Raw genomic sequence first — 26,006 nt, forward strand, 5'->3', positions numbered from 1 at the left:
GATGAAATAATTTAAAGCCTACTGAGTGAGTACTGTAAATTAGACGTGCATATACAGACGTTTATTTATACGGATATTTGATTGTTATTACGGTTTATAAGTTAGTTGCAAGAAATCAAAAAATTAAAAAAGTTGGAGGGTGGGATGCGAGCAACAAATCTGTTCATCATAGTAATATTTATACAGTTTTATACTGATATCTTAAACTGCAGTGTCGTGACTGTTAGGGTTCCCATTCGTGTTTGTTTTTTGTAAACATTTAGAATGTATTGGGGTGAACTGAGGGTGTGAGTATATTTTTCTTACCTCTAAGAGGTCCATTTTCGTGCGTTTGTTAGTGGCGTGTGATGTCTGTAAGTTGTCATTAATGTTATAAACATAGTGTCTATATTGATTCAAATGACTGGCTAGTGCAGATTTATTTAAATTTTTTAGTGTGAAGGTATCCATGTGTTCACTTATCTTATACTGAAGCTCAGGCCGGTCTATCCACGATAAAAGTCGGGACAATTGTCACATTCAATCTTGTAAAATCCTGATTTTTCTAGGCGTAGACTGGTGGCTTTGGTGCTGTGGATAATGTTATGTTGCACAGTATTATTGGTGCGAAAACTTATTTGAACTTCTGTCCTTCGAAAAAGATTGGCAATTTGGTATGAGATTATGACTAGGTTCAAATGGTTCAAATGGCTCTGAGTACTATGGGACTTAACTTCTGAGGTCATCAGTCCCCTAGGAATTAGAACTACTTAAACCGAACTAACCTAAAGACATCACACACATCCATGCCCGAGGCAGGATTCGAACCTGCGACCGTAGCGGTCGCGCAGCTCCAGACTGTTGCGCCTAGAACCGCTCGGCCACTCCGGCCGGCTTATGACTAGGAATGGAATGCATACAAGTAGTTCCTTTTATACTGCTGGTTCTGAGTTTAATGCTGTGGATTAGTATCTTCAGTTTTATTTTTACAGGCGAACAATTACTTGTGGTGTATACCCATTATTTTTAGTTACAGTTCTGATAATACTATTTCTTTCTGCTTGCAGATGAACTGGGGAATTTTGCGTATACGGTTTAACACGGATCTGAAATAAAAGTATTCGTGGCTGGTTGTGGCATTCACCAACTGACTGCGGAGTTCACAAGACCCAACGTGTATAAAATAACATTAGAATGGTGTTGACTGCCACACACATCGCGCTGTCCTAGAGAAGCTGCAGATTGCGCACAGGTTTCTGTCTGGTTACTCACTCTGGCGGCGGTTCCGAGGCAGCTGGTGCGGAGGACCTGCAACAGACAGAGATAATCCACTGTAGTCACGCACCAGTCAGTTCACTTTACTTGTGGCCAGCTGAGTACAAGCAGAACGCCTGTGGGGACGGGCATTTACACAATAGAGATGGGCAAAGTCGTTCATCCTTGGGAACTAGTTCACTGATGATCGTTCTTTTTTTGGGGAACCGTTCATTTTTACTCGTTCACCGTTCGTTGTGCTTGGTATATGATTCTTATGAAACATTGAAAATTAGTAGCATAGGTGACTAAAGATGGAAGGCGCCAAGTGGACACTTGCCTCCCCCCTGGAGTACAGATTTTTATTCATAACAGAATTCTCACACACTTGTAATTTTCGTGATTCTGCAAAACATCTCGTTTAGCCAACTGCAGCGTTATGTGGCTGATCGCAGTGAAATAATATAAGGTAGCCCACGAAAAACCCCGAGCCCCGAGTACAGACTGATCGCCAATTAGTCACGATTTCTTGACCGCTACGAGCAGAATAGATAAACATGTAATAATTAGGCAGTGAAGGAATAACAAATAAGCTAATGCAAACAACTCCGAAACAATAGATGACGATTGGTAAGCGACAATGAGCAGTCTAGTACTCGGGGCTGATTTTTCGCGCGCCACCCTGTACCACTGAAATAATGTTGCAGGAGATACCATATTCTCTTAACAAAATGTGACACCAGACACTCGTTTACGATGCGCGGTTGACATTCGGTTGTAAGTCGGTCTACCTTCCATAACAATGAACATGCTCTTTTACCTTGGATCAAAAACAGACGGAAAATGGCCACTCGTGTGTGCCGTGCCGACGTCGCTTGCATGTGTACTAACAAAAAAATCTTGCCTTCTTACAAGTATTTCTTCTGCTGTTTATCGAAATAGTGACGTAAACTGATACGCCGTTTTGTTACCTGAAGATGTACGTATTACATACCATGTAAGTTTTATGTAATTGACGTAATTATAAAATAAGTTTTAATTACCGATCGTGGACGCTGAATAGAATACGAAAAGAACCAGAAATCCAGAGTTCAAAAAAGGTTTGAAACAGATCCAGAATGAGCGTGCGAAGCGAACGAAACAGACAACTCGATACTGAAGTAACTATGAGCAGTCGGCAGTGGAACTGCGACGAGTGGCCACGCGAAGAAGGACGAGTGCGGCAGACCGAGACCGAGACAGACGGGAACGAGACCGAGGCAGGAACGAGACCGGCCGACGTGCCGTTGCGGGAACGAGACCGACCGTTTCCCGTTCCCGGGAGCTATAAGTAGGAAGCCGCGACCGAAGTGAACCATGAAAGACCGTTCCTTACAATTCGTTCCTCGCACGTTTCGTTCATCTTGGTGAACCGTTCCTTTGGACCTGTTAGTTCGCGAACGACCCATCTTTGTTACACAACTCCATACCTGCTAACGAATATTCAGTCTCGAACTGCGGTGAATCTTCAAGAGATTGCTAAATTAGAGAACAGAATATTACTAGATAGAAACGGAGGAGTCGAAAAAGAGCTACTTTTATTTCTTAAACTCAAATTGTTCAAATGGCTCTGAGCACTATGGGACTTAACTTCTGAGGTCATCAGTCCCCTAGAACTTGAAACTACTTAAACCTAATGTGGTGTGCGTACTGTAAGACCTTCGGTACACACACCATCAGATTATTTGACTTGTCGCTCTAACGAAGTAGGCGAGTGTCAGCAATATGTCTCGTGGTCTTATCGTGGCGTGTTTATCTTCTGCCGTTAGGTCAGACGATAGAAATGCCACTTGCACGCTTAGAGTAGCAGATTGACGGTGACCAACTTTAAACAGAACTTGATTAATTTTTACACACATTTATTAAAATAATAACAAGCATAAAAATAACTTGGTTCTGGATGCTATTTACAATTGACAATCTGAAGTTCCTTTTGTCTTGGTACGTTAAACTTATTCTCACATATCTCTGATACTTGACAAAGTGTCTATACATTTATCTTCATGGCTATGTACTGGAATATGATAATCTTATTAGGCGCAGACTGAAACTTGACTACAGACTAATCCAGACTAATGCAGACTGATGCAGACTGACTAATCGGAGGTCTGTACACTCGTTATAATACCTCGTGCGTTCATGTATCACTGCGCGAGTGTGATCCGCGAGGAGAAAAGCTTCTACGTTAGCAGCAATCTCATTGGCTGCGTTACATGTTAATACGCGGATCGGCGGAAGCAGAATTTGGTCCGTCTCTAAGCGCCATCTCATAGTGCGGAGATGGACGAGCGCTGCGCCTGCGCTGTTGTGCTTAGCAGGGCGCGCTCTATTGGGAAAGTTGTGTACGCCCTGACTACGCGGAACTATGTACACAACACCTAACTAACCTAAGGACATCACGCACATCCACGCCCGAGGCAGGATTCGAACCTGCGACCTTAGCGGTCGCGCGGTTCCGGAATGTAGCGCCTAGAACCGCTCGGCCATTCCGGCCGGCACTTAATTTCAGACGTTAGCATTGTTTTTTTTTTCTAAATACGATGTATCACTTTGACTATAAATGATCTTATTGTGTCCTAACAGTAGTCTTAAACTGGCCCTAACTAACTTTCGTAACTTACCTTCTGGCAGTGGAAACTCAGTACTGCTCGAAAGTGATGAATGTTAGAATGCGGCGCAGCAGCAGACCACATAAAGAGAAACATTCCCCATGTGCAATGTAAAGAAAAGCAGCTATATCATTCTGTCCCACTAAGTGCAATGCGGTGACACACGATTACAATATGACGTTTCGGTCAGGGGATGGAAATAATCAACGACGGACGGAACAAGGAGGACGTCAAAAGCAGACTAACACTGGCAAAAAGGGAATTCCTGACCAAGACAAGTCTAGTAGTAGAGTTTAATTTGAAGAAGAAATTACTGACAATGTACCTTTGGAGAACAGCATTGCATGGTAGTAAAACATGGACTGTGAGACAAACCGAACAGAAGAGAATCGAAGCATTTCAGGTGTGGTGCTACACAAGAATGTTGAAAATTAGGTAGACTGATAATGTAAGGAATGGGGGGCTTTGCGCAGAATCGGATAGGAAACGAATATGCGGAAAGCACTGACAGGGAGAAGGGACAGGATGATCGGAATCTGTTAAGACACCAGGGAATGACTTCTGTAGCACCAGAGGGAGCTGTAGAGGGCAAAAACTGTTTAGGAAGACAGAGATTGGAATACGTCAAGCAAATAATTGAGGACGTAGGTTGAAGATGAAGAGGTTGGCATAGGATACGTGGCGGGCCGCATCAGACGACTCACAAGACTGATCGTTCGAAAAAAAGGGGGATGGTGAAAGAAACTAAAGTTAGTGAATGATGCAGAAGACACTAGAATTTAAGTAGTGTGTAACGAAGCTAGCTTTTATGTATTGCAATTATCTTTACAAAATTCATTTCATGTAATATATATATATATATATATATATATATATATATATATATATATATATATATATATATACTCCTGGAAATTGAAATAAGAACACCGTGAATTCATTGTCCCAGGAAGGGGAAACTTTATTGACACATCCCTGGGGTCAGATACATCACATGATCACACTGACAGAACCACAGGCACATAGACACAGGCAACAGAGCATGCACAATGTCGGCACTAGTACAGTGTATATCCACCTTTCGCAGCAATGCAGGCTGCTATTCTCCCATGGAGACGATCGTAGAGATGCTGGATGTAGTCCTGTGGAACGGCTTGCCATGCCATTTCCACCTGGCGCCTCAGTTGGACCAGCGTTCGTGCTGGACGTGCAGACCGCGTGAGACGACGCTTCATCCAGTCCCAAACATGCTCAATGGGGGACAGATCCGCAGATCTTGCTGGCCAGGGTAGTTGACTTACACCTTCTAGAGCACGTTGGGTGGCACGGGATACATGCGGACGTGCATTGTCCTGTTGGAACAGCAAGTTCCCTTGCCGGTCTAGGAATGGTAGAACGATGGGTTCGATGACGGTTTGGATGTACCGTGCACTATTCAGTGTCCCCTCGACCATCACCAGTGGTGTACGGCCAGTGTAGGAGATCGCTCCCCACACCATGATGCCGGGTGTTGGCCCTGTGTGCCTCGGTCGTACGCAGTCCTGATTGTGGCGCTCACCTGCACGGCGCCAAACACGCATACGACCATCATTGGCACCAAGGCAGAAGCGACTCTCATCGCTGAAGACGACACGTCTCCATTCGTCCCTCCATTCACGCCTGTCGCGACACCACTGGAGGCGGGCTGCACGATGTTGGGGCGTGAGCGGAAGACGGCCTAACGGTGTGCGGGACCGTAGCCCAGCTTCATGGAGACGGTTGCGAATGGTCCTCGCCGATACCCCAGGAGCAACAGTGTCCCTAATTTGCTGGCAAGTGGCGGTGCGGTCCCCTACGGCACTGCGTAGGATCCTACGGTCTTGGCGTGCATCCGTGCGTCGCTGCGGTCCGGTTCCAGGTCGACGGGCACGTGCACCTTCCGCCGACCACTGGCGACAACATCGATGTACTGTGGAGACCTCACGCCCCACGTGTTGAGCAATTCGGCGGTACGTCCACCCGGCCTCCCGCATGCCCACTATACGCCCTCGCTCAAAGTCCGTCAACTGCACATACGGTTCACGTCCACGCTGTCGCGGCATGCTACCAGTGTTAAAGACTGCGATGGAGCTCCGTATGCCACGGCAAACTGGCTGACACTGACGGCGGCGGTGCACAAATGCTGCGCAGCTAGCGCCATTCGACGGCCAACACCGCGGTTCCTGGTGTGTCCGCTGTGCCGTGCGTGTGATCATTGCTTGTACAGCCCTCTCGCAGTGTCCGGAGCAAGTATGGTGGGTCTGACACACCGGTGTCAATGTGTTCTTTTTTCCATTTCCAGGAGTGTATATTACTGTGCCACGTAATTCGTTAATGAAATGGTGAAGGAGTGGTGAATCTATAGCCGTGAGTCCAAACCATGTGAGCAGATAATTTTGCTTATTCTCATCTCGATAATCAAACTAACTGACACAAATAAATAAAGGAAAATCATATTGAAACTTTGCCTTTCACGAATTCGTCATAAATTATGCGCGAGCAGACAGTGCAGCGAGGTTAGATGAACATCTTCACACTCCTAAAACCAATCTTTACAAAACCATATTTCCAAAAATCAATGACCTCTGTGTTTGCGTAAGTGTGTCCCGCTAGTTATTCCCAGACCGCTTAGAAGTGTGACCAACACCAGACCCTCTCACTTACCTCTCACTGAATGCTACTCCCTCGCAACAACAGCGCTACTGACAACCAAAGATCGCACTGCATGTACTCAGAACCTCTGTGGAGCAACATATAGGCCATTGAAGACTTCGGTCTGAAAAAAGTATCCAATGTACGGGTACGAAGTATGAATCATTGACTAAACAAGAGAACTGACATCACTCTCATCGACTACCAAAAATACGCTAGATGCCTTACAATTTCCCAAAAGGAAATTCTTAGTTTGTTGTCGTTGTAAATGTAGCTGTTGTGGTCTTCAGTTTGTTTTGACGCAGGGCAGAGTGCTGTACCTTGGAACACTTCCCACAATTTTCGCCTCTAACCAGGCCTGTAATATAAGTTTAACACATTCTACTATCCCATTTTAAACTGATAGCATTCATCATTTGTGTGCTGCAGTGCTTTTCTAAACTACAAAAATTACTCCATGGAACGAAATTTTCACGCTGCAACGGAGTGTGAGCTGATATGAAACTCGCTGGCAGAATAAAACCGTGCCGGACCGAGACTCGAGCTCGGGACCTTTGCTACCTCATTTTGTTCGATATCGTTCGTTGCATTTGTTCGGGGCGGACGTCCCATGACACCCGTTCGAGTTCATCGATGATCCACTCACTCAGGGTTTTTTTTTTTTTTTTTTTTTTTTTTTTTTTTTTTTTTTTTTTTTTTGCAGCTATCCCTCTGTCCGATGACGCTGAGCTAACGTGCGTGGCTATCCAAGCACAGCTCACGACACGTTCTCATAGCTTCACTTCCGCCAGAACGTTTCATGCCTTCTAAACCGATTAACAAATTACGCATTTTTTTCAATTCAAGTTGTCCGAAAAAAAGATGTGTTGCATTGCTTATTGAACGCCCGTCGTAAATCACAATAGTGGAGGCTCGGCAAGCAAAGACACGTGGTGATGCGCTGGTGATCAGGGACTAGCCCAAGGCCTTGACGAGGCAGTCGGCGGCTAACGGAGCGACCGGAAAGCAGGCAGCCAGAGAAAGCCGACACACACACAGGCAGCGAGCTTAGTTCCGCCCAGACGCCGGCGTGGGCGCAGGCAAGCGGGTCGCCGCCTCTTCCTTCCGACGGCGAAGGGCCGATACAAGGAGCAGAGCCGAGACCGCCTCCTTTGTAGGTCACCCCGCGGATTCTCCAGTCGCGAGATAACAGACGGCGCTGTCACAGGCAGGGCTGTTGATATTCTTAAAAATATCAGGAGCCCGATACATCGATATTTACGAGACCACCATAATCGTCCCTCGATAACCGAGGAAAAATATCGATATATCTACGGGAAAAATACCAACCTTCCGGGATATAAAAATACCGACTGCATATTGTAAATGTGCTGTCGTTTTTAGAGCTGTGTACAGGGTGGTCCATTGATAGTGATCGGGCCAAATATCTCACGACATAACATCAAACGAAAAAACTACAAAGAACGAAATTTGTCTAGCTTGAAGAGGAAAATTAGATGGCGCTATGGTTGGCCCGCTACATGGCGCTGCCATAGGTCAAACGGATATCAACTACGTTTTTTTAAGTAGGAACCCCAATTTTTTATTACATGTTCGTGTAGTATGTAAAGAAATATGAATGTTTTAGTTGGACCACTTTTTTCGCTTAGATGCCGCTGTAATAGTCACAAACGTAGAAGTACGCGGTATCACGTAACATTCCGCCACTGCGGACGGTATTTGTTTCTTGATACATTACCCATGTTAAAATGGATCGTTTACCAATTGTGGAAAAGGTCGATATCGTGTTGATGTATGGCTATTGTGATCAAAATGCCCAACAGCCGTGTGCTATGTATGCTGCTCTGTATCCTGGACAACATCATCCAAGTGTCCGGACCGTTCGCCGGGTAGTTACGTTATTTAAGGAAACAGGAAACGTCAACCGCGACCTGCAACAAATGTTGATGCCCAAGTAGGTGTTTTAGCTGCTGTTGCGGCTAATCCGTACATCGGTAGCAGACAAACTGCACGAGAATCGAGAATCTCAAAAACGTCGGTGTTGAGAATGCTACGTCAACATCGATTGCACCCGTCCCATATTTCTGTGCACCAGGAATTGCATGGCGACGACTTTGAACGTCGTGTACAATTCTGCCACTGGGCACAAGAGAAATTACGGGACGATGACAGATTTTTTGCACGCGTTCTATTTAGCGACGAAGCGTCATTCACCAACAGCGGTAACGTAAACCGGCATAATATGCACTGTTGGGCAACGGAAAATCCACGATGGCTGCGACAAGTGGAACATCAGAGACTTGGCGGGTTAATGTATGGTGCGGCATTATTGGAGGAAGGATAATTGGCCCCCGTTTTATCGATGGCAATCTAAACGGTGCAATGTATGCTGATTTCCTACGTAATGTTCTACCGATGTTACTACAAGATGTTTCACTGCATGACAGAATGGTGATGTACTTCCAACATGATGGATGTCCGGCACATAGCTCGCGTGTGGTTGAAGCGGTATTGAATAGTATATTTCATGACAGGTGGACTGGTCCTCGAAGCACCATACCATGACCCACACGTTCACCGGATCTGACGTCCCCGGATTTCTTTCTGTGGGGAAAGTTGAAGGATGTTTGCTATCGTGATCCACCGACAACGACTGACAACATGCGTCAGCGCATTGTCAATGCATGTGCGAACATTACGGAAGGCGAACTACTCGCTGTTGAGAGGAATGTCGTTACACTTATTTCCAAATGTATTGACGTTGACGGCCATCATTTTGATCATTTATTGCATTAATGTGGTTTTACAGGTTATCACGCTGTAACAGCATGCGTTCTCAGAAATGATAAGTTCACAAAGGTACATGTATCACATTGGAATAACCGAAATAAAATGTTCAAACTTACCTACGTCCTGTATTTTAATTTAAAAACCTACCTGCTACCAAGTGTTCGTCTAAAATTGTGAGCCATATGTTTGTGACTATTACAGCGCCATCTATTAGAAAGCGAAAAAACTAGTCCAACAAAAACATTCATATTTCTTTACATACCACATGAATATGTAATAAAGAATGGGGGTTCCTATTTTAAAAAACGCAGTTGATATCCGTTTGACCTATGGCAGCGCCATCTAGCGGGCCAACCGTAGCGCCATCTGGCCTCCCCCTTCAAGCTAGACAAGTTTTGTTCTTTGTAGTTTTTTCGTTCGACGCTTATTTCGTGAGGTATTTGGCCCGGTCACGATCAATGGACCACCCTGTATTTTAGTTTTGATTTATTATTAGATATTCTGTACATCAACAAGCTAGCAGCCTGCCTATCCCCATTAGAGCAATAATTGAAAGGAAATTTTTATTATTCACAATATCGATTCTTTAGACGATGACCGGTTTCAGTCCGTAATGACCATCCTCAGATCTTTTTTACACCGTGTCCTACAGTGATAAGGCCATAATGGCTTTTACGACATGGTGTGGATGGTCATTACGGACTGAAACCGGTCATTGTCTAAAGAATTGATATTGTGATCAAAGACTGGAATAAAAACATTTGACAGTATTGGATCACTGTTTGTATACGCGACTACGTCGCAGTTGGTGAAAAATTGGAAAACGATGCACGTTCGTGTTTAACGATAACGAATTTGCTAACAGCGGTAACTGCATATAAATGGCACAACAAAAGGTGTCTGATGGGTCCGCCGTTCGGTTTCGTCACATATCGGTTTTGTCCGGCACACGTCATGTCGACTTCCCTATTTTTTCATTTCTGCGAAAGCCAGCTACCTACCAATCGTAATGTCAAAGTTGTGTACTGAAGCTAACCGTTGCAGTTTCTTTTGGTAACGCCGAACGCCGATGACGTCTCTGCCCAATGCGAAGACCAATCTTGTAATTGAGAGTTTGGTTCATTGTTTTCAGCATCTGTTTTTGAAGAACGCCGATGTGAAGAAATAACATACCAGTTGCGTTAAAAATTGTTTTTTACGCAACTGGTGTGCTATTTGATCACATCGCCGCGCGGATTGGCCGTGTGGTTAGAGGCGTCATGTGACGGATTACGCGGCCCCTCCCGTCGGAGGTCCGAGTCCTCCCTCGGGCATGGGTGTGTGTGTTGCTCTTAGCATGAGTTACTTTAAGTAGTGTGTAAGTCTAGCGAACGATGACCTCAGCAGTTTGGTCCCTTAGGAATCCACACACATTTGAACACTCTGTTCACAGCGGAAATCTTGTTATTCCATTCACATTGCCACCTCCCAGTGCAATCGGACTTCTTCTTTTGTGGCACCTACACATATTTAACACAAAGACAGAGACTAGACGTTATGAAAGCTCACAAAGTAGAAATACTCCTTCACACAGTCAAAGCAAAATTATGCTCTTTTACCATTTCTAAAGAACAGTTTTACATACACTACTGGCTACTAAAATTGCTACACCACGAAGATGACGAAATTTAACAGACAGGAAGAAGATGCTGTGATATGCAAATGATTAGCTTTTCACAGCATTCACACAAGGTTGGCGCCGGTGGCGACACCTACAACGTGCTGTCATGAGGAAAGTTTCCAACCGATATCTCATACACAAACAGCAGTTGACCGGCGTTGCCTGGTGAAACGTTGTTGTGATGACTCGTGTAAGGAGAAGAAATGCGTACCATCACGTTTCCGACTTTGATAAATGTGGATTGTAGCCTATCGCGATTGCGGTTTATCGTATCGCCACATTGCTGCTTGCGTTGGTCGAGATCCAATGACTGTCAGCAGAATATGGAATCGGTGGGTTCAGGAGGGTAATACGGAACGCCGTGCTGGATCCCAACGGCCTCGTATCACTAGCAGTCGAGATGATAGGCATCTTATCCGCATGGCTGTAACGGATCGTGCAGCTACGTCTCGATCCCTGAGTCAACAGATGGGGACGTTTACAACCATCTGCATGAACAGTTCGACGACGTTTGCAGCAGCGCGGACTATCAGCTCGGAGACCATGGCTGCATCTACCCTCGACGCTGCATCACAGACAGGAGCGTCTGCAATGGTGTACTCGACGACGAACCTGGGTGCACGAATGGCAAAACGTCATTTTTTCGGATGAACCCAGGTTCTGTTTACAGTATCATGATGGTCGCATCCGTGATAGGCGACATCGCGGTGCACGATCATTGGGATCGTGTATTCGTCATCGCTATACTGGCGAATCTCCCAGCGTGATGGTATGGGGTGCCATTGGTTACACGTCTCGGTCACCTCTCGTTCACATTGACGGCACTTTGAACAGTGGACGTTACATTTCAGGTGTGTTACGACCCAGGGCTCTACCCATCATTCGATCCCTGTGAAACCCTACATTTCAGCAGGATAATGCACGACCGCATGTTGCAGGTCCTGTACGGGTCTTTCTGGATACAGAAAATGTTCGACTACTGCCCTGGCCAGAACATTCTCCAGATCTCTCACCAATTGAAAACGTTTGGGCAATGGTGGCCTAGCAACTGGCACGTCACAATACTCCAGTCACTACTCTTGATGAACTGTGGTATCGTGTTAAAGCTGCATGGGCAGCTGTACCTGTACACGCCATCCAAGGTCTGTTTGACTCAATGCCCAGGCGTATCAACGCCGTTGATTACGGCCTGAGGTGGTTGTTCTGGGTACTGATTTCTCAGGATCTATGCACCCAAAATCCGTGAAAATGTAACCACATGTCAGTTCTAGTGTAATATATTTGTCCAATGAATACCCGTTTATCATCTGCATTTCTTCTTGGTGTAGCAATTTTAATGGCCGGTAGTGTATTTACCGAAAATTGCGAAAAAATATAAAATAAAAATACCGGCACTAAATATCGTCATGTCGATCCCTTTATATCGATATACGGCGGGTGTAATATTGCCGATATATATTGATATGCCGATATTTTGCAATAGCCCTAGTCCCAACCGAGCGAGGTGGCGCAGTGGTTAGTTACTACATTGAACTCGCATTCGGAAGGCTAACGCTTCAATCCCACGTCCGGCCATCCTGATTTACGTTTTCCGTGATCTCCCTAAATCGCTTGAGGCAAATGTCAAGATGGTTTCTTTGAAAGGGCACGGCCGACTTCCTTCCCCATCCCTCCCCGATGGGACGGATGACCTCGCTGTTTGGTCGCCTCCCCCCAAATCAACCAAGCCTAGTTCCAGGTACGACACTAGCGCTGTCTGCAGTCCTGCAGTCAAACCATTACCGCCGACTGCAGGCTCACGTCGAAGGCATCGCGCTCACGAGGGTTCAAATGGTTCAAATGGCTCTGAGCACTATGGGACTCAACTGCTGTGGTCATTAGTCCCCTAGAACTTAGAACTACTTAAACCTAACTAACCTAAGGACATCACACACAACCATGCCCGAGGCAGGATTCGAACCTGCGACCGTAGCAGTCGCACGGTTCCGGACTGCGCGCCTAGAACCACGAGACCACCGCGGCCGGCGCGCTCACGGGGGGAACTCCCCCAACTCGTCATAACCGATTTCGTCCAAATTTATGGTGCATGCAGAGGTTCGCCAGGAGTGAAACAAACAGAAACGTATGCTCCTGATCAGGTGTGTCCAATGTTTTAGCTTACCCACGCCACACTGGAAGAAGACGAGTATTTTTGGGCCGTACCACTGATGATGGGAGGGGGGGGGGGTGAAGATGATCCTAGGTATATAGTTGATACATTTAAATATTTTAGGATTTATTAGTTTATGATTATTTATTCAAAAAAAGCAAGATGGAATTAATTTGATATTTTATATGCGAGATTTCATTCATAACTGTATATATAAGTAATTACAAATTACAGAATTAACGTGACATTTGAATTATGGTGCTGTTACATACCATACAATGGAACTAATTGCAATCCAGATGAAGATTTCTAAGTGATACCGACATTTAGTGCCTAGAACCATGATGAAACAGGTTCTTTATGATGACTGTACAGAAGTAACACAAAATTTCCTAGTACTTCCATAAATTACTTTTATTATACGTCTCTAATTCTCTGGTTTCGCATTTGCAAATGAAGTAGTTGTAAGATAATAGACCAGTGGGTCTGACGTATTGGCCGGTCATAAGAACGAGATTCTAAGGGTCCAACGACAGCACGGAATGGGGCGATGAGAGAACAGCTAAGCGTGCCGGGAGTTACAAAGTGAAAATATTTAGTATATGACTTACATAAAGTAATTTTATGGATTTCCTTGTACCGATCGTGTGATAGATGCTCACTTCTTGGGTCGCATTCATACTTGCCTTGGACCGCATGCGGCCAGCGGGTTGGACACCATTGCTCCAGATGGCCCACTGTTTTGGGGAAGAAAGAAAAAAAAAAACATTTTTAATACGGGTCGGGCGGGCCATGACTCATTTATGTTACCGTAGTTTTCGGGCAGCGGCTGGCACAGCGGAAAGAGTTCGGAATGGTAATTTGAGGGGCATGGTCTCGAATTCCTATATGGACAATTTTTTTTTAATTTACGTTATCTACTCTGCAAATAGAGCGAAATAATATCAACATACTGTTCTTATTAAAACGTTCGTAAAAGGCATGCAAAGAAAAAGCTAAGGGAAGTCTGGACTTCGAAATAAATTTCCCAGAAAGGATTAAAAGGCACATACGAGAATTTCATACATAAATTAGATACTTTCATTATTTTACGCTTCACGATTTACACGTTCTTGGGTGACATTTATCGTAAAAATGGTGGAAGCAGCAATTTTCGCGGCACCTTGTACGCGATAGAAACGCCCCATTTTTGCATTCACATTGTTCAAAAATGGTTCAAAAGGCTCTGAGCACTATGGGACTTAACATCTATGGTCATCAGTCCCCTAGAACTTAGAACTACTTAAACCTAACTAACCTAAGGACAGCACACAACACCCAGCCATCACGATTCACATTGTTGTTTTAAAGTTTTTGTAGAAAAACAATCCAGATTTAAATTCATAAAAGGTTCGTTCTCATCGCACAGTTCGGCAACAAACCACGCGTAACGCACCTTTCCGCCAAATATTGACGAGGATAGCTCGTGATGTTCAATGGAATGTATTTTGATGCAGACGTCTGGCAAAGGGATTTCTTTTTCTCTCTCGATGAGATAACAGATTTGGACCTTTTTGATCGATTTCTTTACCTGATGATAAAAACACAGGGCAGGATTGCACCAGTGGAGTGGATTTGGGCAGAGGGGAAAGGGGGGGGGGGACCACTTTAATACTGCACGATGGCAGTCCTTCTCCATCTTGAAAAATGAGGTCGTACAACTGTGGATTTCTTTGCCTTCCCCACGAGTCAACAACGGCAGCAATTTGTTCTCCTGCACGTAGGGTTTTATCACATCAGACAAAAGAATTTTGTATAAGGTTGTCATAAATTTTATTTTGTCAATGTAGTGACGACATTCCTATATTTTGCCGCGTCCTCATCTACCGTTTTTGAAAACTGGATCCTTGAATGCAAAAGCAGACTGTTGGAAATAATTTTCTGGAAACGATTGTAGCGTACTGCGCTGCATACGAGTGGGTTACTTTGTTCATATTGTGGTTTATTTGTAGTGTAAGCAGCCTAAAAGCTGAAAATTAAAAAAAAAGTTCATAGCGACTCGACCCCACGACCGTCAGATTACCGTTCACCGCTCTTTTCGCTGCGTCGCCTACTTGCTGCAAACTATGCTAACATAAATGGTCATTGCCTCATCCCCAGCCCGCGCCGAGAGACGTGTTTTTTTTCCCTAAGATTTTGACCATCTGTAGCTCGAAGTTATGTTATTTTCGTTTTTGGCCAAGCCCAGCGTATTACATAAATTTGGACAAAATCGGTAATGTCGAGTAGGCTATCTTCTTGCTAGTGGTACTCTACATATTCCTTTTACTGCACAATAACAGTACGCGGAGCTGCGCACAAACTCCATAACGTCACCTTGTTGCTGCACGTTTCACGAAACAGAAAGCAAGCGTGTACAAGGTGTCTATAAATATGTGTTGCAAATTTTAGGGATTTATTCTTGACATAAAAAACATTAGATAAAGGCCACATGAACATGAGTCCGAAAATCCTTTGCTGGGAAGGCACAAAAATGATACATTTACCAAATACATCTACTTTTACAAAATTTGCACAAAGTGACCACCTCCTACTTCCATGCATTCCCTGAACAGGAGTTCAGTAGTTGAATACTCCAAGGATTTTAGATATCCCCACAGAAAAAGAAACCACTGTATTCAAATCTGGCGATCGGGCAGGCCAATCGACGTGTACTGGCGCACCATCCGTGTAAAGTGAGCTGGAGCACCTTTCTGCATAAAACGTATTCGTTAGATGACGTCTAGACGTATCTATTGTCTGAGAAACTTCTCGAGTAAGACGTTGACGAGGGGCCAATGAGAAGGTCACGAATAATTCCATCCAACACATTAAGGTTGAACCTCTGCCGATGCCTCTGCTGTTGCTCTTCATGAGGGGTTTGATAAGCCCAACGTCATTGTTATGATGACTGAAAATCCTTGCACGTGAAAATCCGGCCTCAGCGGTGACTGGGGCATACGCTGAGAGCTGCGGGAAGAGAGGACACTGCCCTAACGTGCGTTGACAGAAAGTTATTGTTGACTGAAAGACTGCTCATTTAATCCTAGACCCTGCTGAAGACGACACGGCTGCAAAAGATTTCACGCAGAATGTTCCAGATTGTCGTGTGATGTTAATGCCTTCCCTTCTTGCAGTTCGAACTGGTTCATAGAGTTTCATCCACAGTGCGAAGAACCTGTTCTTGACGCTCAGGCGTTCCTACATCGCGTGACCTCCCACGATCTGCAACTCCCTTCTCAGACGAGCCTCTCATAAGCGCTGGCGGAGTCCTGTAATCGTCCTTGCACAAGGTGACTGCCTCCCACGGTAACTTTCAGCATAAGGTTGACGTGCTGCGTCCGGATTCGCATCTGCTAAGCCGCACTTGTAATGCATACCCATCATTTCACACACTCAGTCCATCGTTGTGACGTTTTGTCATGGAAGTTACTCTAAAACAGAAGAAGCGGAAATAAAACAAAAAAAGCAAATGACATGACCAACTCTAAACAAGAAAGTGAGTAAAAATGCATATTAGACGCAAATTACCCAACTAGGAGTCGCAGCCACACACGGAGGTCCTGTGCGGGCTGTGGCAACGAAACGTGGTACATATGCTAATGCGTTAATGCCCAACCGCTTTATGCTGGAAAAAAAAAATCCGAATTTGGCCACCAGGTGCAAATCTAGCACTGTACAGCATCTCCCCTTCGGTGCTCATACTGAACAAATTGTGTAAACGGCAGTTAATAATAAAATCAGCATTATGCCCTTCTCTCATTGTGTGACCTTTTATGCCCACGTCAGGTTTCTAAACCGTTATACACTGAAGAGCGAAAGAAACTGGTACATCTGCCTAATATCGTGTAGAGCTCCCGCGAGCTCGTAGAAGTGCCGCAAGACGACTTTGCAAGAACTCTACTAATGTTTGAAGTAGTGCCGGAGGGAAGTGACATCATGAATCCTGCAGGGCTACCCATAAATCCGCGAGAGTATGAGGGGACGGAGATCTTTTCTGAACAGCACGTTGCAAGGCATCCAGATATGCTCAATAATGTTCATGTCTGGAGAGGTTGGTGGCCAGCGGAAGTGTTTGAACTCAGAGGAGTGTACCTGGAACCACTCTGTAGCAATTCTGTACGTGTGGGGCGTCGCCAAGTCCGTCGGAATGCACAATGGACACGAATGGATGCAAATCATCAGACATGTCACATGTGAGAGTCTCATCTAGATGTATCAGGGGTCCCATATCACTCCAACTGCACATGTCTCGCACCATTAGCCGGCCATTGTGGCCGAGCGTTTTTAGGCTCTTCAGTCCGCAACCGCGCGAACGCTACGGTCCAGGTTCGAATCCTGCCTCGGGCATGGTTGCGTTTGATGTCCTTAGGTTGGTTAGGTTTAAATAGTTCTAAGTTCTAGGGGACGACCTCAGATGTTAAGTCCCATAGTGCTCAGAGCCATTTGAACCCACACCATTAGAGTCTCCATCAGTTTGAACAGTCCCTCGCTGACATGCAGGGTCCATGGATTCATGGAGTTGTCTCCATACCTATACACGTCCATCTACTCGATAAAATTTGAAACGTAGCTCGTCCGACCAGGCAACATGTTTCCAGTCATCAACAGTCCAATGTCGGGTTTGACGGTCCCAGGCGAGGCGTAAACTATGTGTCGTGCGGTAATAAAGGGTACACGAGTGGGCCTTCGGTTGCGAAAGCCCATATCGATGATGTTTCATAGAATGGTTCGCACGCTGGCACGTGTTGATGGCCCAGCATTGAAATCTACAGCAATTTGTGGAAGGATTCCACTTCCGTCACGTTGAATTCCCTTCAGTCGTCGTTGGTCACGTTCTTGCAGGGTCTTTTTCCGGCCGCAACGATGTCGGAGATTTGATGTTTTAGCGGATTCGATCTGATGTTTTACCGGATTTCTGATATTCACGGCACACTCGTGAAATGATCGTACCAGAAAATCCCCACTTCATCGCTACCTCGGAGATGGCGTGTCCCATCGCTCGTGCGCCGACTATAACACCACGTTCAAATCCACTTAAATCTTGATAACCTTCCTTTGTAGCAGCAGTAACCGATCTAACAACTGCAGCAGACATTTGTTGTCTTATATAGGTGTTGCCGACCGCAGTGCCGTATGCTGCCTGACTACATATCTCTGTCCTGGAATACGCATGGCTATACCAGTTTCTTTGGCGCTTCAGCGTATTTGGCAACATTTCTATACTTTTCTGCATTCACCGCGTAAGATTTTCACTTTGTGGCCAAAACTGGAGCTAAATCGTCTCCGGATTAACGCATTAGCTTATCTACCAAGTTTCGCTGCCGTACGATAGTTACACACTGGACCAGGCGCGGCTCGTAATTAATGGCTCTGAGGCGGAGCCGCCCCAAAATATATGTTAAAGTAAATTTCGCAAGAACGCATTACATAATTTAAATTATCAGGACGAATTTCGGATATTTCCCATTCCGAATAAAATAACGACGGTCAACGTTTTTGGAACTGTTTGTATCGATAGATGTTTTCCGAACGGTTAGTAGTGTTTAGGCTGCGCCTTGGAACGTCCGTAAGCTGCATGTAGTAGCGGTTTGGGGGCATGGCTTCTACATAGTACTGCTCTTTATGGGCGACCCGAAGGCTCAGAGCTTGCAGCCTAAGGGTGTCATACCAACCACCACACGTTTTTCACGTTCCACTATCCATGTAATAAAGGAATGTAGAGTGGCCGAAACTTCGCTATCCAATCTCTGCACATCTCTACTACGCTTCGATGTGTCATTAATCGACGTTTAGTATTATTGTTTTGATAATGTTTTACATTTTCTTTTTCTGCCATTAGCTACTTTATCCACATTTAGAATAAGTTTGCAAATATCCCGCCAGAGTGCACTAGACTACAATAACATAACAGTACTGCCATCTAGCGAGAGTTTCATAAGTGATTAGAGGACAAAGCGCGCGAAATTTGTCCCATTACTTTACTTTCCTTGCTTGCTGATGCTGACTGCTTTTGTTGATATCGTGTGATATTAGCAAGTTTCTTTTTCGGAGTGTATTTTGCAAGATTTTAGTGAGCTTTACTTGCACAAGACCTGTGACGTCACCAAAACATCACAGTATCGTCATGCGAACTCGTAAACTTCGAGCTTTGGAGGTAAACCACAATAAACGCCTGAAGTTTAGAACAGAAAACACCTAAAATATTGCCGGCCGGAGTAGCCGTGCGGTTCTAGGCGCTACAGTCTGGAACCGCGCGACCGCTACAGTCGCAGGTTCGAATCCTGCCTCGGTATGGATGTGTGTGATGTCCTTAGGTTAGTTAGGTTTAAGTAGTTCTAAGTTCTAGGGGACTGATGACCTCAGAAGTTAAGTCCCATAGTGCTCAGAGCCATTTGAACCATTTTTTGAACCTAAAATATTAAGCAGCCGCAAACATTCGTCGCATTAAAGATCTCTCCGAAACGCGTCTTTTCATATGATTTGCTGCAAAGTGTCAGAAAATGTAATGATGTATAAAAACACTAACCAAAGATTTTAACTCGAAAGATTTTAACTCGAAGTTAGCTTCTAGTGATATTTAATACCTGATTATAGAAGATGCAGTACGTAAATTATGAGTGATATGCCCACCCCCCTCCCCCTGAATCCTTATTTATGTCAGACTAATCTGTAGCGTAACCCGAGGTCTATGTTGGCTCCGATCGATAAATACCGCAGCCTTCCCCAGTACAGAAACCACGAGCCGCGCCTGCACTGGACCTCTGTGAGTAAGCTGCACTTTAATTACAACCACCCGGACCCATGTTCATATAAACGTTTTGTAATGTTTTGAGGTCAAGTACAAATCCCCGAAGTTTTTGAGGCATGTTTTTATACGCCTTGTACGTGCTTCATGAATCGCACCTAGTAAGAATCCCACACAGATGAGCAGTATTCAAGAATCGGCTGTACAAGTGTTTTGCAGGTCAATTGCATGGTGGATGGGCTACACTCCTACAGATTCTTCGAACGAGTATCAGTTTGACATCTAATTTAGTTTTATGGGGTCATTCCAGTACAGGTCGCTCCGTGCTGTTAGTCCTAGGTACAGGGTGATTCAAAAAGAATACCACAACTTTAAAAATGTGTATTTAATGAAAGAAACATAATATAACCTTCTGTTATACATCATTACAAAGAGTATTTAAAAAGGTTTTTTTCACTCAAAAACAAGTTCAGAGATGTTCAATATGGCCCCCTCCAGACACACGAGCAATATCAACCCGATACTCCAACTCGTTCCACACTCTCTGTAGCATATCAGGCGTAACAGTTTGGATAGCTGCTGTTATTTCTCGTTTCAAATCATCAATGGTGACTGGGAGAGGTGGCCGAAACACCATATCCTTAACATACCCCCATAAGAAAAAATTGCAGGGGGTAAGATCAGGGCTTCTTGGAGGCCAGTGATGAAGTGCTCTGTCACGGGCTGCCTGGCGGCCGATCCATCGCCTCGGGTAGTTGACGTTCAGGTAGTTACGGACAGATAAGTGCCAATGTGGTGGCGCTCCATCCTGCTGAAATATGAATTGTTGTGCTTCTTATTCGAGCTGAGGGAACAGCCAATTCTCTAACATCTCCAGATACTGTAGTCCAGTTACAGTAGCACCTTCGAAGAAAAAGGGACCAAAAACTTTATTGGCTCAAATGGCACAGAAAACGTTCACCTTAGGCGAGTCACGTTCATACTGAGTTGTTTCTCAGTGCCCCATATACAGACATTGTGACGGTTGACTTTCCCGTTAGTGTGGAAAGTTGCTTCATCACTAAACACAATCTTTGAAACGAAAGATTCATCTGTTTCCATTTGAGCAAGGATAAAATCACAGAAATCGATTCTTTTAATCTTATCAGCTGTAGACAGTGCTTGAACCAATTTCAGACGATAAGGTTTCATAACTAACCTTTTTCGTAGGACTCTCCATACAGTTGATTGTGGAAATGCACGCTGAACAACTGTCGTCGATTCACTTCTGCCGTACTCAATAACACAAAAAGCCTTCTGTTGAGCGGTCGCCATCTTAGCATCAACTGACGCTGACGCCTAGTCAACAGCGCCTCAAGCGAACAAATGTACAACTAAATGAAACTTTATAGCTCCCTTAACTCGCCGACAGATAGTGCTTAGCTCTGCCTTTTGTCGTTGCAGAGTTTTAAATTCCTAAAGTTGTGGTATTCTTTTTGAATCACCCTGTATTTTGCGGTAGCAGTAGTCACTGTTCCTACTACTAGTGCAGTCGAATACTGTGAAGGATGACTTCGCCGAGTTATGTGCAATTTATCTACGTGCAGTGTTAACCGCCACCCGTCGATCCTCCGCGTATCTTCCGTGCAGTACTTCCTCACTGCTTCGTCAATGGGTGCACTCTCGTGAGCTGGGGGGGAGCAGCCGCCCCCCCCCCTTCCTCTGCCGCGTACCGGGATGCTGCGGAGGCACACCTTATAACGCTCACGACCCGATGGCCGACTTGCCGCCTGTCGACGCACCCGGATGGCGGATGCCTCACGACGAGAACACGGCCTGCCGTCTCCCGATCTCCCAGAAATTTTGTCCGATGGAAGAGGGGTCAAAATAAGTGAACACGTGTCGCGGCTCGACCTCAGATACTCGACCGTTTCTGAAAAAACAGCAATCGAAGTTGTCATAGTATATTCAAGGTGCCCGCCCGGTTGGCCGTGCGGTCTAACGCAAGACTTTCCGGGCGGGAAGGAGCGCCGGTCCCCGGCACGAATCTGCCCGGCGGATTTGTGTCGAGGTCCGGTGGGCCGGCCGGTCTGTGGATGGTTTTTAGGCGGTTTTCCATGGTGGCATAGTGGTTAGCGTCACAGCTTCTTAAATTTGCGACAGAATCACGATTATTACTGTTATTTGTGTTTTTCATTTATACTACATTTATGCTACAGGAGAATGCTGAAGATTAGATGGGTAGATCACGTAACTAATGAGGAAGTATTGAATAGGATTGGGGAGGAGTTTGTGGCACAACTTGACAAGAAGAAGGGATCGGTTAGTAGGACATGTTCTGAGGCATCAAGGGATCACCAATTTAGTATTGGAGGGCAGCGTGGAGTGTAAAAATCGTAGAGGGAGACCAAGAGATGAATACACTAAACAGATTCAGAAGGATGTAGGTTGCAGTAAGTACTGGGAGATGAAGAAGCTTGCACAGGATAGAGTAGCATGGAGAGCTGCATCAAACCAGTCACAGGACTGAAGACCACAACAAAAAACAAACAACAATTTATACACGGTGATTCATTAAGATATGCAGATATTTTAATCTGTTATTCTACAAGTAAAAATAAAGGAAGAAATTCATATAAACATAGGTCCGCAAATGTTTAGTTACGGAGTTACGGCTAATAAAAGATTTTGCCTGAAATTTAGCAACTTTGAAACTAAGTCTTTAATTTGTTTTTTTTTATTTAAACACGGACCTACAGAATTTTCCCTGACAAAGACAACTCACGCTTAACCTACTCATTTATTACGCACAATATACAAGCCCAACGCAATCTGACTGCTCTGTAATGACGACATTTCAAATAATTAACTCAGAAGAATGGCTCTGAATTAGAAGAAATCCTAACAATAACCCATACAATTCATAAGTCACTTACAGAAAATCTTCATAACACGAACTACAGCAATTACAGCAAGGAGCGACTACAGCCAGTTTAATAAAAACAGTCTAACTACTATAGGCTCTAACTGCTAGTACGCATATGGTTGGCAAAAGAAAGATTTTGCTGAAGAGCAAACAATGTATTTAGCAGATTTTACCTTAATCATCTGACATCCAGTTCCAAAAATTATATAAACGTCAATAATTCCACTACCCAAACATTAGCAAATACATCAATCTTCATTTTACAATGCCTGTCCTACCAACACTAAATCTCCATGAAGGACAAACGTCAAACCGTCCGCTCGCTGCTAACTGCCAACTACTAACTGCGTGTCCGTCCAGCCACAGAGTCTCTTACCGAAGACGCTGTATTGACCGTCTAGGCATGGTTGAACTACAGACAACACGAGCCGTGTACCTCCTTCCTGGTTGAATGACTGGAACTGATCGGCTGTCGCACCCCCTCCAGCTAATTGGCACTGCTCATGCATGGTTGTTTACATCTTTGGGTGGCTTCAGCGACATTTCTGAACAGTAAAAGCAACTGTGTCTGTGATACAATATCCACAGTCAACTTCATGAGATCTGGGGACTAGGGTGATGCAAGAATTTTTTGGTGTGTGTAGATAACACGAATGTTTCTTATGAAATTAGGGGATACAATAACATTATATTAATTGTAGAATTACGACTAGATTTCACATCTATGTGTGTGTGTGTGTGTGTGTGTGTGTGTGTGTGTGTGTGTGTGTGTGTGTGTGTGTAATAAATGTATGACAGTCACTGTGAAATCCAGTTGTAATTCTACAATTAATATAATGTCTTTGTACCCCCTGATTTGTATGGAACGAGAGGTCCATGGTTCAAGTCATCCCTCAAGAGAAAAAATTTCCAGCGTTGCCTGGATCTCCGCCCCCACCCGCTTTTACAAGGGCCTCCAGATCCTTGAACGCCATGGGCTCCGCCTTGCCTTCCGTATCCGCCTTCCTTCCCCCACACGGCTCCTGTATGAACTGATCCCCTTCCCCCACCTCCTGTTCCTCCAACCTCTCCGCATCCTTTACATTGTTCACAGGCTTGATCCCCCCCACCCTCTGGTTTCCTCCTTCCTCTCCACCCCCCGCCCGTTGCCGCGCCTCTATCGCTGTATCCCTCCCTCTCTCCACCTCCACACCCTCCATCTCCTTCATCAGGGCAATTTCCAACGCCTCCCCCTCCCGGATGACGAACTTCGCCGTGACATCTACCCAACCTTCCAAATATAACCTGGCCTTGTTCCCCCCCCCCCTCCCCAGGGCCCCCTTTTCCTCTTTCCTCCTTCTCCCAGAGCGGATTTTCCTCCATCCCCCCCTCCCCTGAGACCCTGCACCCCACATCCCTCCCTACCTGGCCCTCTTCCGCGCGCCCCCCGCTCACCTCCCCCATCTCTTCCCCTCCCTCCCTTCTTCAGGTCTCCCTCATCTCCTAGCGCCTGGCAGATCCTCTGTATTGCTCTTCATCGGTGTGCCACATCAGTGTTGTTTAGTGCTGTTTCTCGTGTGTGTCAAGAGGTGTGATTTTAATTGTGTCCTGCCTTGAGGTTCGCCGTCAGTGTTACGTTATGTGCTATGCCATCCGTTGCTACCTTTATGCTCCAGTCATACTGTGCCTTGTGTTCTTTTAACCGTCGCAGTGTGTGGCTTTTTGTGTGTGCTACTTTTAAACAGTTTTTTATCTCCATTTTACAGTCACCCCATTTTTTTTGTCTTCCATGATGTTCCCCTTTTTTATATCTATGTTCACCTTATTTCTCTCCTTTGCTGTTTTTAAATGTCTTCTATTGTTTTGTTCTAAGTCTTTCAGCTGAAGAGCAGCGACTATGCTGCTGCCAGCCCGCCCCGATGGGGAATTGAAATACAATAAAGGAAAAAAAAAAAAACCTGATTTGTTTTCCCCCATCTGCTCCTCTTCTTTGAACATATCCGCATACTCTACACCTCCCGCCACCTTGATCCCCCTCACCCCCTGGTTGCTCTTCTCCTCTCCCATCCCCACCCCCTGCCACGCCCTCACTGTTGTGTCCCCCCTACCCTCCATCTCTACACCCTTCATCTCCTTTCCCAAGGTGGCTTCCATCAACTCCCCCTCCCGGATGATGCCCTCTCTCCCTCCATTTATCCCTCCTATCAACTCTGATCCTCACCCCCCCCTCCTTTCCTTCGTCCTTTTCCTGGGCTCCCTCCCCCCCCCCTTCCATCCTCTTTTTTCCGCACCTCCCCTCTCTCTGCCCGTCTTCTCTACCCCGAGTCCTTTTGCATTTCCCTCCTCTGCCTTTTCCCATTCTCTGTCGCGTCTGCCCTGCCCCCCCCCCCCCCCCCGCCCTTATGAGTCCTCTCCCTCCTTTGGTTCCCCCCCCTTTCGTTTTTCCTCTCCTCCCTCCTTGTTTTCCTCCTCATCTGTCCAGGTCCACCCCCCCCCCCCCATCTTCCCTAGGCTATGGTGTGTCCTCTTTGTGCCGACATTTTAGTGCAGTGTTTACAGTGACTCTTCAGTGTTGTGTTTCTTTTCCGAAGTGTTACGAACGGACATCATACTGTCGCTGGATGTGATTTTACATCTCTTGCGAACAGAAACCAGACTGTCGCCATGTTTTTTAATTGTCTGTCTACTATGTTACCTCTCTGCTTCCTGTATATTTTATTCGCTTTGCCAACCCTTTTCTTTATGTTTTAACTTTCCACAATTTTCCACCGTTTTACAATTTAAGTCACCGTTTTATCGCCTGCTTTTATTGTTTCTTAACTTCTTCTTACGTTTTAAAAAGTCTGTAGGCTGCAGAGCAACGTAATAAGCTGCTGCCAGCCCGCCCCCTTCGGGGAGGAATCGAAATTCAATAAAGGAAAACAAAAAAGAAACCTAATTTTCTAAGAAACATTCGTGTAGTGACCTTCTACGGACGTGACTAGATAAATGAAAACAATAATCGGGATTCGAATACGAGGCGCAAAATTACGAAGCCGCGACGCTGGCCACAGTGACGCCAATTCTTCTAAGGATGTCGCGCGGTAAAAGGCTCATAAAGTACCTCGAAATACCTCGGAAACTTAGATCGTAGTATTTTCAGAAACTCTCGAGTGTCTAAATATAAGCAGAGATACGTGACCGTTTATTTTCACTCCTCTTCCATT

The sequence above is a fragment of the Schistocerca nitens genome, chromosome 10, assembly GCF_023898315.1.
Source record: "Schistocerca nitens isolate TAMUIC-IGC-003100 chromosome 10, iqSchNite1.1, whole genome shotgun sequence".
Lineage (NCBI taxonomy): Eukaryota > Metazoa > Arthropoda > Insecta > Orthoptera > Acrididae > Schistocerca > Schistocerca nitens.